This window comes from Protopterus annectens, chromosome 3.part0 (genome assembly GCF_019279795.1).
Source record: "Protopterus annectens isolate FY-2018-M chromosome 3.part0, PAN1.0, whole genome shotgun sequence".
NCBI classification, from domain to species: domain Eukaryota; kingdom Metazoa; phylum Chordata; order Ceratodontiformes; family Protopteridae; genus Protopterus; species Protopterus annectens.
Window position 1 is genome coordinate 867,094,367 of NC_056731.1, and position 17,123 is coordinate 867,111,489.

Below are 17,123 nucleotides of genomic sequence, written 5' to 3' on the forward strand. Positions count from 1 at the left end.
TTTTGGATTTGACTTTAGACCATTTTTACTTCATCGAGTATGTACATGTTCAGTATTTGTGGATGAACGAATAATAGTATCCAACTTCCAGTCATCAGCAAACTTGGTCAACTACATTTCTGGGATATTGGCTTGAAAGTCAGCAAAATAAATGCCATACAAGGGAGGGCCTAGCACAGATACCTGTGGCACCCCATCCCATTACAATTTTATATTCAGAGAGTATACTAGCAACTTTCACAGCTTGGGATGTGTTGACTAGACAATTTGTAGTCCACCAAACAACTTAGAGATTTACATTGTTTGCTATTTTTTAAAACAATTCCAGCATAGGGAATAGTATCAAAAGCCTTGGCCAGGTCAAAATAATCAGTGTGCACAGAGTGACCACTATCCACAGTCTCATAAACCTTTTCAAAGAAGCTTACTTTATTCAAGAGGCAAAAACTGCTCTTCACAAAACCAAACTGAGTGGAATTTAGTTCAGTTAAGTTGCCTGTCTCTTCATAAGTGAATTCTGCTTTGATATGTTCCATGACTTTGCATATAAAACTGGATAGGCTGTTGGGTGTATAATCACTTGGATCTGTAGTGGGACCATCCTTCTACTGGGGAATCACAGTGGCTGTTCTGCAGGTATCAGGCATCAGCTGTAGGTTGAACAGTTTCTAGGCTGGGATACTGCTTACATGGCAGTGATGAGATTGCAGTCCTAGTAAGTTGTCTGATTCCATGGAAGGATTTTTAGCCTTTGACAGGAATTCTAAACTTTTTCCAAGGTAATTCCAGGGAAACCAAAATTTTCAGGAATAGTGGGGGCAACAGTGTGGAAAGTTAGTGTGAAGTTAACACTGAATTTGTCTGCTGATATATTGGTTATATCCTTTCGGATCAAAGTATACATTTACAGATACTCCCCCACAATTACCCAAGGGTTTGAAGATGTGATAGGAACTAAATCCTGGTGTAGAAGTGAATATTCCTAAACTTTTAAATTACTAACAATCTGTCAGCCTAAAAAAATGCATTGATTGATTTTTTTCATATTAATTTCACAACAGTAACCATGCTTTGTATCAGAATACAGCTGTTATAAATTCAAATAGTAATACTTTTTATCCACATTAACATTAACATTTTAATATAGTTAACTTTGTATGGATTATGCAATCCTTATGTATAGTGCACTGTTTATATTACTCTGAAAGTGATCACTTTTTAACATACTTTTCCATTATAATTTAACACATTAATTTTAATATGAAACATGCTCCCTCAGAGTATTACATCACACGTAAGTAGTATTTTTTGATACAATCTCAACCTAAAGTTTTCCAAAAATCTTAATTTAAAAATTATTGTACACATACATATAACCATATACAGTATTTTCAGTGTGTGTCTATACTGTATAACTTAACTGATGTAAACAGATTTACAAACAGACCTGAAAACTGTCAGCAAAACTGAAGTAATGTATTTAAAACCTATATCATTCTATTGTGTATTTTCTCTAATAGTTCCAATGTTTTTGGCCAAAATTTGAAGTTAGTTGTCTTTTTAACAGCTTTTTGTGTAATTATTTCTATTTCTTGTCGCCTCATAGTAGGACGTTGTCCTGTTCGATTCTCAGCTAAAGCGTCTTCTGTGTGGAGGCATGCGTGAATGGGTGTACCTTCGGTGAAGGTTGTGCATCAGGGCTGGCAACTTGGTACGTAAAAATCTACTGCCAATCATTAGCGGACCGGAGTTCCGCTGTGGCGACCCCTAACCGGGAAAAGCCGAAAGATACAACAACAAGGAATGCATCTTAAGAGAGTTAAAAAGTCTGAAAATGAAGTAGGTGTCTTCTGTGACCATTTCCTTGTAATTGTTTTCCTTAAAACACTTAAAATGGTCCAGAACAAAGGATATTGACCCTTTTTAGTGCACATAGGTAGGTATTATATAATACCGTGTCCTTTTTGAGAAAGACGTTATCAGTCCAAAGCATTTGACCAAAATTCCTGTATTATTACATAATCGTATATAATATTGTCCCGATCAGCTTTTATATCTTAATATCATCAGCTGTAAATGTCTTTAGTATAACAGGCAATAATCCACCTTTGAATATTCTTAATGCAGATATTCCTAAATTTCTAAATGAATAATAATTTTAATAGCGCCAATTATAAATACCTTTGGTAGAGGGCACAACAGGAAAAACATATGCTAATTCTATATAGTAATCTGCTTAATGTAAGTGGCAGTAACCACTCTTGGTATGATTTCACTGTTTTTTGTTGAAGTGAAATTTGGAATAAACTCATAATTTGTAGTCCATATAGTTAACCTTTCCCATATACAGCAGAATGGAACTATCCTAAAAACAGAATCAAACATAGTATATAGTATTTGCAGAAACTAGTGGGATGAACAGTTCAGTCATAAATTTCTTTATCGGAAGAGGCTGTTTTATCATCTCACCTGCCTTGTCCCACATCTGACACACTTGCTGTTTAGCAAGAGCTATAACTACCTGCTGTTCATACAAGAGCTCTGTTTTTTTCCAAAGTAACAATGGTCATTCACTTCACTTTCTATACAATTCAAATGGATTTCATAAACTTTGTTGCAGTACATCCAGTCAAATTTCAAATGTTGTAGTTTGTTTTATTCTAATGTGCTAGACTATGTGACCTAGCAGTACACTTTCAGTGTTTTACTGTTACTATAATGTAACCATAGAATTGGTATGTCTTAAGTTAAGGGTATGTGAGGGCTAAACCCCCCCCCCCCCCCCCAAAAACAGGATTTGTTTGTGTTTTTGTTATGTATATTTTCCCTTTAAAAATATGTTAAAGAAGTAATTTCTTTTACTGTGAAGCTGGGACTTGTTTAGCTTCAACAGCAGTATGGTACAGTGCAGGAACTTGTAATTACTCAGAATACTATATTTTGCATAACATCATTATTAAGATTCCGGGCCTGCACTTAAGCAAGGTCCAATGTTATACAAAATTGCTTATCTATCTAGTTAATGTATTATTGCATTTACTGATTTAGTTTTTCATAAACCCTTAGACTTTTTACTTCTTTCCATTCTTATCATCTTTCATTTGTTTAACCTCATATTATTTTACAATATAAACATGGCAATATATTTTTTTCTAATTCTGGTCTTAAGACATCGATTTCTTTAAAACTTCTGTGTAAACCACCCTCACCCATTGCTTATTGCCTTGTTTTGCTCTTGTCCTGATCATTGTTTTCATAAGAATTCTTGCTAAATTCTTAAAACAGTCTTTTTTCTGTGTTATCTACTATCATTTTTTGTTTTATTTTGTTTAGAATGGTGTAATATTCATTAATAACTCCATATAAATTGTTTCCATCCAATGTGCACTCATTGTGCATGGTACAGTTGACTTCTTCCCTAGCTGCTGGCCATTCATTTACTTTTAATCTTAGAAGTGCAACTTCATTTGTTAGCTATGCATCTGACCACATCCCAATTTAAGGGATTACATTTTTTTCTTAAAATTTTCTTTGATTGTGTCACAACAGGTGGAGGGATTCCTTATCTTGTTTTATACTTCACCACAGTTACATTTCTCATTTTTCTCTTAAGTTGTCTCTGTCCTGCTTCCTGTTCTTTTTTTTTTTTCAAAAACATTTTTATTTTGTTTTCATTATAAACATATGCAAATGTACATATAACAAATACAATAAAACACTAGCAAAACTATTTACAATATTTATTTAGCCATGATAAACAATCATTTTATCCATAAGTTAAAAGTTATCAGTATTTGTTCAAAAGGTTTTCCAATTTTTGCCATGCTATTTTTTTATGAATACTGTCATGAGTTCTATAACAAATGGTTTACTGTTCTTTTTTACCAACAACTTTTGCTAAATTAATAAAATCTTTAAACATCAAATCTTGTTTACTTTTCTAGTTCAAAGTAATAACTTTTCTGGCAATTGCAAGAATTGACCAGAGTAATTGAATCTGAGATTTAGGTATTACATTAGGTATAGGAACATTGAATAGGATTGGTGAGTTATAAATATGACAGTTATCAGACCATAAAGCATTTACAAAATATCTGAAGTTTTTCCAGTATTGAACAACATTTCTACATTTAATGAACATGTGAACTCAGTTGGCCTCTAGTAATTCATCACATTTCCAACATTTACTTTCACTGTTTTTGAGTTTAAGATTTATTTTATGTGGAGTATAGAAACTCTTATTCATAAATTTCCATGTATACAATCTCCAATATAATGAAGAAGAAGTACCATAGTAGAATTAAATAACAATTTTTTGGATTCAGATATTTGTTCTCCATTAATCTTTACATAGTATTTCCAAAAATCTGAGTCAAACTTTATAGAGTGTCTTCTCTTAGTATCTTATAGATAGGTGAGATACTTATTTTTTGATTATCTGTCTTTTAAAGACACCTAAAAAAAGCTGAATCAAACTAGGTATAGATTCAGTCTCTAGGTTGATTGATGCTCTCATTTTGTTTTCTATAAACTGCCGTAATGAGTGTATAAACAACCAACTGTCCTGACTATTAGCAAAACTACATAAAAGAGAGTTTAGTGGTTTAATGCTCTTATTTTCAATAAACTGATGTCAGAATATCAAGTTATTTTCCTTTAATTTTTGAATCGCATTGATATTGAAAGGATCTAGGCAATCGGGAGTATGCTATAGGGAATATAAGAAATAGAAATTGTTTAATGTTGTAATTACAGTCAATTATATTTGTAAAATTATTAAATATTTGATTAATGCCATAAGAAAAATGATGAAACTTCTTATTAAATAAGCAAAATTAATGTAAAAACCAATGAACTCTACTTATTCCATATTGTTCCTTAATTGATTTTCTATAGTTCTGACATCAGTGATATGAATCTCATGTATTGTTTTCCAGCCAGATATATAGGTAGGTGAGATCCAATGTAATATTACATTAATTATAACTGATTTGGAATAAAGATCTAAGCTAGAGAATGCTATCCCATTATTGTTCCAAGCTCGGATGTACCATTTATATGCAATCCTAGGTTTTAAGGGGAGCCATACAAATTTAAGTAGCATGGAATCTAATTTTTTAAATACGTTTTTGGGAGGGGGTAGTATCAATGACTGTGTATAAAACAAAATTTTAGGTAAAATTATCATTTTAATTAGAGAGAGCCTATCTTCCATTGTGTAGAACATTTTATTCCATCTTTTGATTAGTTCACTAATTGTGGTTATTAAATTATTGTAGTTTAGTTTAACAGACTCTTTCCATATACTCTTTATACCGACACCCAAATATTCTAATATATAATTCTCCCAATTAAACAGGCTATTCTCTCTCAGGTTTTTGTTGATCTTTTTGTTAATTAGTAATGTTTTGGATTTATTATGATTAAATTTAAGCCCTGAAATTCTTTCAAACTTGCTTAAGGTATTTATAACATCATGCAAAGAATTATCAATATCACCCAACATTAACGTATCATCAGTAAATAATTGTTTCTTAGGACAATAGTCCTTATTGATTTGAAAGCGTTTTATATTTTGCTCGTTTCTTATATATGTAGCAAAAGGTTCCATTGAAAGAACAAACAATAATGGTGACAAAGGACAACCTTGTCTAGTTGCCTTGAGGATTTCTAGTGGTGAGGATATATATGATCGGATTTTCACATAAGCTTGTGCCCCACTATAAATTTTCATTAATAAGTTGACAGAATCTGAGGAGAATTCGAAACCAATCAGAATTCTTTGTAGATAAGACCAACTAATAGAATCAAAAGCCTTTTCTATGTCTAGGCTGATAATACTTAGTTGTTTTTTGTATTTGCATGCTAGGGCTATTAATGATAGTAATTTAATAAGGTTATCTTGCACTTTTCTATGAAGAATGAACCCTGTCTGATCATTATGTATTAGATTAGGTAATATTTTCTTAATCCTATTAGCTAATATTGTCATGAAAATTTTATAATCAGTGTTTAGTAACGAAATTGGCCTATATGAATCACAAGATTTGGGGTCCTTACCTTGTTTTAATATGGGGTAGATAATTGAGTATTTCCACAATGGGAGTGTTATACATTTTTGCTTAACCATAGTAGAGGCACTCATCATTTTCTTTATTATATATTCAGGAAAAATCTTATATAGTTCAGGAATTATTCCATCCAGTCCTGGAGCTTTATTATCTTTTAAATTTTTTGTTTGCTGTTTCACTTATGTTAGTGTTGTTTGTTTATTTAATGTTGTTTTGTTGCATTGGCACCTTAGTAGTTATATATTCTTGAATAAAAGTATTTATTTCATTATGTCTCCAAAAGTGGTGTGTTGTTATTTATATCTTTATAGTAGTTTTTGAACACTTTTAATATGCCCATTAAGTTAGTTGTACTCTTAACTGAACTATCACTTTTATATTTAATCTCATTAATAAGATTTTGATTGTTTATTTATTTATTTATTTATTTTTGGATCTTATCGCTATTTTATGTAGATATTTGGGATTTACAGCATAAGATTGTAATTTCAAATTTTCCAGGTTTATGGCTACCTTATGGTTCAGAACTTCTAAGTATTTTTGATTTAACTTAGTAATTGCGTTATGTGCTGCTTTGTTATTTGGTTTTGCGTCTATTTTTACCTTGTCTGTGTTTTTTTGTAAGTCTAAAAGTTCTTTGTCCCACTCTCTCCTTTTTTTAAGGTACCAAGATTTTATTCTACTATCTATCTATCTATATATATATATATATATATATATATCTATAAACTTTAAAGGTGTCCCATAGTATAGTATCAGTCACTTCACCATTATCATTTATTTCCATACACATGTCTATTTCTTTCATTATCCATTCCCTAAAGTCATTTAACTTAGTCATGTAAGCAGGAGTTCTCTGTAGAAATCTTAAATCATCTGTATGTGTAGTTAATGTAAAGTTTATAGCATTATGGTCCGAAAGTGGACAGGTCATTATAGAGCTGTCACTTATTTTAGAGTATATATTGATACAAATACCTTATCAGTGTTTGTTTTTGTACCAAACCAATATGAATAGTGAGTATAGAATAAGGAATAATGTTCTCTTAGACCGTGTATATCTTTAAGGTTCATCTGGTTTGTAAAGTCATTTAACTTCTTGGCTTGAGATGTTAGTTTTATTTTACCATTTTTAGAAGTATCATTGCCTGATAATAGGCAGTTAATATCACCTGTTGCTGTAATTTCCCCTTTTGCATTTAAAGTAATCAGGTCCAGATATTTATCAACATATTTAGTACTCAGTCCTGGTATCCATTATGTATTAATCAAAGTATAATACTTCCTATTGATTTCCAAAATAACCATGCTTAGCATCCCATCTTTATCTGAAATTGGATCTATACTTCTTGGCATAGTACAAGTATTTTTCCATAGAATGAGTGCCCCTTCTGTTAGTCTTAAAACATGAATCAGCCAGAATGGTATAGCATTTGAATGAGTATTTTTGTAGATATTTTTTTTAATAGATGGGTTTCCTGTAAAAAAGATGATCTGGGCTTTATGCATTTTGATATATTTAAGCAAACCAGCTCTTTTGACATTATTGTTCAAACCATTAATATTTAATGATAAACATTTATAAGCCATTGACTATAATGTGTATGTTATTACTAACTGAAAGACCTTTCTTCCATGTTGACTTGAAATCTACTGAAAACTTACTTATCATGGATGCATGTATTAAGCACTACTTTAAAAAACCCAAAACTATTTACAAACACATACATGAAACAAAGTTTCTGGTTTAGTTAAAAACTTAACTAAACCATCCACCACCTCTCCAATACCAAACGACACAAATTATCCATCTCTGCTTAGACTATAGAATAAAAACAAAAAAGAAAAGCATTATGAAAGCAACTAAAGAAATCTGAATCCATGAAATATACATTAGAATGAGAGTGTCCAATATATCTGAAGCTATATGAATATGTTACGTATGATAATAGCACCTCTAATGCGTAGATATGCCAGAAATACACATCAGATCAAAGTATGTATAAACATTAGAAGCTGACGGTTAAGAAGATTGTCATTATTTCCAAGACTTTTCAAGAAACATCAGGTAATTTAACCATTTTGTCAGTCATCTAACATTTTTCATGTAAGGATCTGTTGAATATATATATATATATATAGAGAGAGAGAGAGAGCGCTCACTTATTATAACATAACTATTATATTTTACAATTATACACATATTACTCATATGTATTAACAATATCTATGTTTACATCTTTCATCAGGAAGGGGGGAGAGAGAGAGAGAGAAAAGGGGGGCTTCACATCCCTCTATTTAGTTGCTAAAGGTTTCATTATATAACACAAGTCTGATGTTAATATGCATAATGAGTTTTCTAATGCAGCTCCTAGTTCACTTGATGTCATTTAGTTACTAATAGTGGCATTGAATCTGCAGAATGTATGCATCTATAAGAGAACGTAGGCATTTTCAAAGGAGTTAAACACTTTTATCAGAACTAATTATTTACCATTTAAAGTGTCTAGTGAAGGATAACAGAATTTCAAGAGAAAAGAATTCTAAGTACAACCGTTTAGCAAGTTCAAAAGGTCAAATGATGTCATCACTGTTTCCTCAAGCTGCAGCTTCATAAACTTGTTAAAAAGTATCTAAATAGGCTCATGCACAACAGAAGTTGTCTCTAGTGAAGAAAAAAGCATTTTCAGCAGGAAATTCAAATCTTGAAGCTTTTAGAGTTCACAGAAAGCAAAAAAAAAAAAAAAAAAACACTCAAGCTGCCTTTTCAGTGCATGTCATGAATCTCCACAATGAGAACAGTCACACAGACCACCAGTTTCCTCACAAACCATCAGCATCATGAAAAAATTGACCCTTTTTATATAAAAACAACTATTTAGAAGTAACAACAGCTGCCTCAAATCAGAAATCATATTATAACATTTCAATCATTTACCCACTAGTTAACCAGGCCAGAGAGAGAGAAAAAAAAAAGAACCCAGTATATATATATATATATATATATATATATATATATATATATATATATATATATATATGGTTCCCCTTCACAAAGTCGAACGGCTACAATCTCAAAATGCATATGGTCAAGACCATATGCTCGAAATTGTAGAAGCTCGACTGTGTGAATGGGGAACGGCATACAGTGCAGAATGGGAGATTTCCCTTTCTGCACTGTAGTGCAATCTCGGAGTTGGAATAAATAAGTAGCAGGGGGTGTGGGGGGTGCAGGGGGGCTTGCCCCCCTGCAGAAACACGTTTCTGTGTTACGTTCTTCTTTTTTTTGTTCCCTTTCACGAAGTCGAACTTCAGAAATTCGAGCATATGGCATCGGCCATATGCATTTCAAGTTTCTGAGCGTTCGGCGTTGTGAAGGGGAACCATATATATATATATATATATATATATATATATATATATATATATATATATAAAACTTATATTTAGCTATCTGTAAAACGTCTTTAATGTACTGTATTAATGTTTAAATATATCTAAACAAAGAGTCTAAAACATCTAGTTAGAAACACTAATCAGAAACACCTTGTTACCCCACCACTGACCCACTAGAAAAAATGCACTTTGGTATTAAGTCAAATTATACTGTTACTGAAGAATTAGAAGACATGCATCATTTGTAGTTATTTAAAAGGGAAAAGTATGTAAAGTACTTATAATGGGGAAAAGAGAGAAAAGGAACAGTGGTAAAAAAGAATAAGAAGAGAGAGAGAATGCTGTTTATATGTAATTAGAAGTAGAAGATATAGAAAGGAAAAGAGAAAGTTAATAATAAAAATAATTCACATTACCTTACTGTATAGAGACTTTCCAGAATCAAATATGTTATGATTCATAAAAGAAAACATTTAAAATTAGAACAAATGTATTCATTTGTCCTTTAGTTTCTTAGTTTAGTTTGCTCCTTCCTTCACAGACCATCCATTTTTTGTTGCCTCTCTCTTCAAACTCTGGGATAGCCAATCCATTTCTTCTATGTCCGACAGTATTTTCTTCTTTTGGATAAATTCTACTGCTTCTTGTAGGGAATCAAAGATCTTCACTCCTTCTGGCCAGGTGTTTTTTATTTTTGCAGGAAAAAGGATTTGAGCTTTGATATTGGCTTTTTTCAAGGACATAATTAGAGGAACACACTCCTTTCTTCTGGGTATGACTGTAGAGGTGTAGTCATTGTCAAAACGAATATCTTTTTCACCTATCTTGATAGGGGAATTAGTCCAAGCTGATTTCAGCACTAAGTCCTTCTCTTGCGAGGAAAGAAATCTAACTGTTATGGACCTGGGGTTAGAGGAACTCCGAGATGAAGCTGGATTTGCCAGGGACCGAAGAGCCCTCTCAATTCCAAAAGAGAGGGATCCAGGCATGTTTAGTGCTGATGAAAACCACTTATTGAGGAACTGAATCATGTTAGAACACTTTTTTTCTCAGGAATTCCATATATTCTTATGTTATTCCTCCTTGATCTACTTTCACAGTCTTCCAGTTTCTCAATCAGTCTGGTGTTTTGTTTCAGAAGAAATTCATTGTGATGTTCATTTTCTGTCACTCTAGTATCTAGGTCAGTTACTGTTTCCTCTAAGGCAAGAATCTGTTCACATTGTTTTTTTACTATTCCATTCAGAAGTTCCAGTTGTTTACTGCATTCTTGTTTGATAATATCCATTTTGTTTTTGAATTTGTCCATTTTTAGTGACAGTTCTTGCATGTTTGTTATTATAAGATGTAGTTCTTTCTTCACTGCACTCTCCTGTTGTGGGTTCTTTGAGTTGCTCATCTTGAGATCTCCAGTAGAAAACTTCTTGACAGGAATAATTGAAAAATTCTCTTGACTATGTATTAATTTTTAGAAAATAATAAAGTGTCTATGTTAATCTAACTTTTAATATACTTTCAGTTATATGTTTCTAAAAATTAAAGTATATTTCCTGTCAGGATATTAAAATCTAGGCAGAGCTATGGATTTCTGCTGCTATCAGACTAGCATCTTGGCCACACCCCCCCCCTTCCTATTCTTGATCCTGTTTTTTTTTTTTTGATTTCCAACCAACCTCCTCCTTTTCCTGTCACAGCAGGAGGTTGGCTGGTCTACCAGTTTGGTAACTTGTTTGGGAGCCCAGCCTGTCCTCTTCTGTTGCTCAGTATATATATTTTTTTTGATTAGCTTTGCTTTCTAGTCATTCTTAAGTTCCCCCCACCCCAGATTTGGTAGTTGTAAAAGTGCTGTATAGAATGTACTTATTAAACTCTTGTACTATAAATTTTTCAGTCTAGCTTTGTTGATTAAATTTACCAATCCTGGCTTCAATATTAATCCCCTCTCTGCACTTCTACTTAGTTATGTATTCCTAAAACCAAATAAAATCATTTCCCTGAAATCTGAACTTCTGTTAGCTCTTTCCCATGAAAATGGTTACCCCCCCCACCACCCTTAGCTGTTTCCAGAATCTTGGCTGTCTTGCTTTTATAAGCCATCCTGGCCTAGTCAGTTCATCTCATTGATTCATAAGCTCAAATAACCTAATTGGGAATATGTCTGGCCCTTATACCTACATTTTTATCAATCAAGAGTTAGCCTAAATGTTTTGTAAACTTGTATTTTTCAAAAGGAATTATTTGTCAAAAATTAAACCTTTGAAAATCTTTGACTGGATATTTACAAATGTAGTCCTGTTGATTTAATTAAAAGCCTGCATTCATTTGGTATGAAGGTCAATATTATGGAATGCAGTTAGTCTAGAAATGTACCTGCATTGATTTTAGCACAGGCATAATTTCTTCTTTGGGAAGATGAGTAGTTACTAACTTTAATAATCCAAGGGGAATTTACAAAAATTGAGAAAAATGACAGAAGTTACTTAACTTTGATATTAAAAGTACTTCCATTGTGGATTTATTGGGACAAAGTCTCTTGGGAGAAGGTCTGTCTCATGTTTCTGTCTCTAAGATCTATAGAGTACTTAGGTTATAACTTTTTTTCTGTGGAGGATTCTGCATTATTCTTCTGGACCCCCAGAGATTGAAGCTATTTTTTCCCTGCAAGTTTTGGTCAGTGCTGGAGGTATTCAGCTGATGTTTTAAATGATTGAGTTCTTATTTTTAAGTGTCCAAAGCTTAATTAATTTAGAAGGTAGTGTTTGAGACTTGTTTTGGAATCTTCAGTTGGAAGGAGAGATGAGTCTTGTGTTGTTAGGGATTCCTGTATAAGAAGTGATTCCCTTGTCACAGACTGTACTTCTTGGAAATAAGTAATTGTAGATAAGAAAGGTTATTACCTGAATATGGAAACAAATTTATTCCCCCAGAGTGGGCTGTTAAGAAATCTGTGTTAACAAAAGTGTTGTTCTAGGGAACTCTCTATTAAGCATAATCTGGGAGTTGTAGTACAATTTGTAAAAACCTTTGTCAAAGCTGCATGACTAAATCTTTAATGAAGATCTTTAAACTTTGAAATTATTCAATGACAGCGTTATTTCATTATTTTATGTTTTATGCAGGCAGTGTAAGTTTTGTTGCTGCCTTGATTTCATAAAAGTTATAGTGCTGTTTTTTGCCTGAATGGGGTTCCTTCCCACACCTTTTCCCTTATATCACTTCCCATAATATTGTTTCATTTTAATAAAATACATTAAAAATAATGGAATAGGCTGTTTTGTACAGTCATAATTACATAAACAAGACATCAAATTTATATTAGAAGAAAGTGTTTGTATCCATTTGTTTGCAGTAGTTATGGTACCCAGTTTTAATGGATACCAGAAATCTATACAAAGAAGTCTTGAGATTAAATTGTAGACAGATGTCATATAAGAAGTGGCCCACCACAAAATGTTTGCAACTGAGATATGGTGTTCCAACTATACCTCTCAGCTGTCCCCATTTTTGCAGCTCTTCCTAGTTTGAAACTGTTTGTTCACCCCGCAGCAATTCTTGATGCTCAATTTATTGTCTAGATCTACCCTCGATATTTGCTTACACAATGGAATTGTAAGAGAAGTGTGTACATTGGATCTCTGATTCTGAGCTGCATTGTGCACAAATAAGACGGAAGGAAGGACTGTTTGATCTACGCTACCCAGACCCTCCCCCAAACCATACTAAGTAAATCACTTGGCCATTTTAGGCTTAGTTACTTCAAAATAGCACAGTTCTTAGTACATGCTCAGCTACTGTCATTGACTAAGGATGGCAACAGAAAGCTGTCATGGGATTAGAAGATCAGAGAAGACTGAACAGCAAGGAATGAGGGAGTTGTACTGAAAAGAAATATGTGCATACCTGTAAGACTATTCTAGGATACAGATATGGAGCTTTCTGTATTACAGTGGCAGGGCTGTGGAGGTGTTTATCACATCAAAACAGTCTGTATGAAATTTTTTTTTTCTGTCATCAGGCTTTGAATGTAATGTGTCTCATGCACCCACTTGATCATTGTGTTTCCCTGTTCTGTCTGATATTAGCACCCATATCACCTGGGGGGATCCCTTTCCAGGGAGAATACCTTCTGCAACACATCACCTTATGATCAAGCATTAGAAATGAGAGTCTGAAACTGGTAGCCTGGAATCTGTGGCTGGCTTAGACTTTATAGATATGTAACTAACGTTTTCCCTTGGTTGGAAGGCATGGTGTCTGGGGTTACCAACATCTCTCTTTATGCAGAAGAATTCCTATTTGGGCAGTTGTGTCCTGCTGAAAAAAAAAAACTTAAAAAATGGCAAGTGTCCTGATACTTCAGGCAAAAATATTAACTAAATTTCCTGCAGTATTTGAGTACAGTAAACTCTCAGTTAACACTGTAGCAACCAGCAAAAAATTTAAGAAATACCGAACAATTTTCATGTATTGCACTTTCTGCCCCCCCCCCACACACACACACACACACACACACACACACACACAGAAACATACCTTACGTTTTTAGAGTTTTAAAATGGAGGATGGGGGTAAATTCCCTCTCTCCCCAGCTGGAGAACAAGTCAAACCAAACAGATAGTATAGGATACAGTATTAGTCTAGCCTATTTTTAATTGCAACTCTCAGACAACCAGAAACTACAGTTATCCTGCATCTACCAATCCCCATGGGTGCCGGTTCACTGAGAGTTTATTGTAATACAATTATTTTGTATCTGAAACACATTAGTATGATATGCAACAAGAGAAACACTTCAAAGTATATAAAAATGAGCTTTTATTTTGACAGTAAAGTGAAGTCGAGTCCTTTGCACTTGGTCATAGGAATGGTTTGTAATGCAAATTTACATGTTTTCCATAGAAAAAAATCCTTCTTTGGGCATCTGAAAAGGTGGCATCCTTAATGGCACAGTGTCCAGTGTACTAAACTTAGTACAGGTATATACTCATTTATGCACATTTTCCAATTCAAGTTCATTAGAGTAATTATTCATCTAAGCATTTTACAGCATTATTAACAGAACAAAATAAATAAAATAAGGAGCTTCCATCCATATGTCATTTCTTCAGCTGGTCTTGCTCCTTCCTAAGGGCCAGGTGAGCTGGCATGAGACACACCAGCCCCTCTCCAGCCATCTGCTTTAGTATGTGAGCCACTAGTCAAATCATGGTCATATAGACCATACCCCGGGCTTTACCTCTCTACCCCTAGAGTCAATAGAGAGTCCATCGGACTGTTTTAATTAATGTTATATGACTTTTATACATATGTTAAATTTGTAACTGGAATGAAATCATTTAAGATGCTATAAAAGTTATAAGATAGGATATTTGATTCAGTTAATTTTAATTCACTGGGGAACCATAGTAAAGCTGATGTCTGTTTTGACGTTGTAACTGGAATAAAGTTACCTGAAATGCCATCAAAGTTCTCAAGACAGGGTGTTGTTGAGTTGATTTCTTTTCATCAGATAACACTAGATTATTGTGTCTTGCCAAGTCTCAATGTTCCACTGATTTTGATATAAACTGTAATTTTGTCCATAGTGCTATGTACAGGGCACCTTCAAATAACCAGTGCTCTGTTTTCTGTAAAATAGCTAAAGAGAAATCGATATTAACAATGTACTGCATTTATCTGTGGGATCCTCTAATGCACTATAGGCAGCACGTTGAGATAAATGTGCTACACTGCAGACTAGAAAAAAAACTTTTATGATGGCTGTACTATAAAATGCTTTGCATCTCTGTATATTCAAAATGTAATGACTCCTTTAGTCTCCAGAATGCAGTGGAGATTAAAACATGCAGGTCTTCTAGAATAAAATTACTCAAGTCTACATTAATAAATCAGTAAGTGTACTATCAAGAGGCTAAATGGCTTATTTGTAGGACTGCCTGGCTAGTTTGTGTTGTACTTTGAGGATGATTATGAGATCAGGATCAGTCTATAGATTACATTACATTATGGTTTTAGAACTTCTGTTGCATATCAGGCTGAGATTGATGCAGTCAACAAATAATGTTGCTGCTATTAATACATGTATCTGCTAGAACATGTCTGCCCTTCCTAGTTATGTGCTCATGCCAGTGAGTAGGACATTAGCACATCTGTGTAAGCGATTGATAAATGTAAAAGTAACCGTTGCTATATGCTTTACTTCAAGTTGTTTGCAAAATATTGAACTGTTGATTGTGACAGTGTTCTTTTGTATACTGTACATGCTAGTGGGATATAACTTTGCACCCCTTTCTTTATTTTACAATTTACATGGACTGTCAGTCAATGAAATGTGGGTGCTAAGGTCAGCTATGTTATGCTGTTTGACATATAACTGTTTCTTGGACTTTGCATGCTGGGAAACTGTAACTTAGTATGTCCATGGACTGACTCCTTGTAAAAGTCTTGTTTCTAGTCTGCAATATGGTTTGTAGTTTTATAAGTCAAGCACTGTTTTGTTTTTCATTTGCATGCAACCTTGGCTGTTCCAGGTACACAGCTGAATACTTAGCAACTGCATTGCTCATGGTGCCCTTTATGAAACATAAACTATTGAATAGAATTACCAAGATGCAGCTGTTACTGTTAATTTGTCTTTATTCAGAAAGATGTATTCAGAGTATGTAGACCCATACATAACACCTCAGTAATTAGAAATATACAATGAAAAAGTACATCAGAAATTCAGTTTACTTACTACAGCTTTGCTGAATGAGTCATTAAAACCTGGGTCCAAATCTCTAATAAAGTGTCAGTGACTTCTCCCTCTGGATTTTTCTTAACACGGTCCAGAATAAAAAAAAAAAAAAAAAAGGAATGGAAGCTTCTGTGATACCTTGACATGTCATAAAGTGTTTATATAGTACAGTAGACCTTTTTTTTTTCCCTCTCCTCCCACTCAGTCAACCATCAACTCGTCCTGTTGGCCCCTTCTTACCTCAGGTCTGCCTACTCCTCCTAATCTCCAATGCAGTTGCTGCACTAGGCTCATTGGGAAGTCATGTGATCACACATCATCCTTGCTGCCATGGTAGGTCACAAATTACTTACCCCCCCCCGCGTGATCGTTCATTATGTCCAGTGGTTACTCCCTTCTGTGACCCACCTCCCTGCGGTGAATTTGTAGATGAATGCCCTCTGTCTGGGATGGCATTCCCAAACACCCCTGCCAGTACCTCAAATGCCCATGCTGCTAATCAAATCCAGGTCACTTGAGCCATAGTTAGGGCTTTATCATGGCAAATGATGCTGACTCGTCCTTTATTTTTGGTAGAATGTGTCTGTTTTAAATTTTTCTGTGATATCTCGCATGTCTTGCCAGTGTAGAAGACATTGCAGCTGTCACAGACATCAGTGTGTACCACAACATTTGAACTACATTGCATTTGACTGTTATTTACCTTTCATATCTACTGATGTTATGCAAATAGCTCCTATAAGAATTGGGCAGAGGGGAAGGCAATCAGTGATGAGCAACTGAAACAAATCCTTCTCAAGTTCCTTGCAATGTGCAGCTAATCCACTGATGGGTCCTACACCAGGCACATCCAGGCTGGTCAGAATGTGGCATAAAAGGAAGTATCCTTGAATAGTTCAGGCTGCTTATAAGATTAATAA

At 33.8% G+C, this 17,123-nt stretch overlaps 1 protein-coding gene across 1 annotated transcript in view; it reads left to right on the plus strand.

Moving 5' to 3' along the window:
• Nucleotides 1–17,123, plus strand: part of DTNBP1 (dystrobrevin binding protein 1) — a 2,114,168-nt gene that overhangs the window by 1,447,251 nt on the left and 649,794 nt on the right. The gene's annotated exons all lie outside the window — the stretch shown is intronic.